Here is a 1,084-nt window from a genome sequence, read left to right on the forward strand (position 1 = left end):
TGACGCGCACGTTTACCGGTACTGACCACGATAAAACACTACTCTGTAGTTACGCGGACATATACGATTCCTATACTCCAAGGTCGCTCGCCGTGAAGCTTAACGTTATGTACCTGAACGACGCGGTTACAGTGAGCAGTGAAGACGGACCAGGTAATGTGACCATCATCCCCGGCAGCAAGCTATCGCTCCACTGCAGTGCAGACGGATACCCGCAACCAACTTATGCATGGCTTCTCAACGGAACTGAGATAAGTGGGAAAGAAAGCAGTCAGTACGTGATCGAGACTGCCACATATTTAGATGCGGGCGACTACGCATGCGCGGCCAGCAACTCTGTCGACAAAGTGAGTTCTAGTAATTCGATCTTTGTGACTGTTTACGTTTCGCCGAAACCCCCGGATGATGGCGCCAACATCGGACTCATTCTCGGACTTGTCTTCGGCGGCTTAGCAGTGATTGTCGTCATCGTCATCGTCGTCCTTTACGCACAAAAAATCGCCTGCTTCAAGAAGACAACCGCCGTTGCAAACGGGGAAGCTTCCGGCGGTCACGACAACCTAGCCCTAGAAGCGGGCCCATCGCAGGACAACATAGCGGCACTGTACTCCCAACCCGACATTCGTCACAAAGTACAGAATCCCAGGCAGAGCGAGTCGGTCCTTGAGGACATGTACAGCAAACCCGACAAGGCCAGGAAGGCTGCATCAGCGCAAGCTCCCCCCGACGACTACGAGTACATCGGCGGCATCCGCTCGCCGCAGTACCGTCAACCGCCGGCCGGTGAAGCTGCATTGAGTAAAAGCCCGGACGACGCCGATATTAAATACGCCGAGTTGGATTTGGGGTCGCGGTGGAGCGCGATGCCGACGAGAGGCGAAAACACGTCCCACTATGCGACGATCAGTTCCAGCGTTCACGTTTGAGCGCGCATATGCGCAGGGCGACGTCGTTGAAGAGAAAATGGCGATATCGTGGTTTAGAAAGGAATCAAAACACGCAACGCGGCGGCCATTTTGGAACACCATACAGACGGCATTAGAATCGACGGAGTGTTCATGCCGTCGCCTATAATGTAATCAGT

This window comes from Priapulus caudatus, unplaced genomic scaffold (genome assembly GCF_000485595.1).
Source record: "Priapulus caudatus unplaced genomic scaffold, Priapulus_caudatus-5.0.1 Scaffold1247, whole genome shotgun sequence".
NCBI lineage: Eukaryota > Metazoa > Priapulida > Priapulimorpha > Priapulimorphida > Priapulidae > Priapulus > Priapulus caudatus.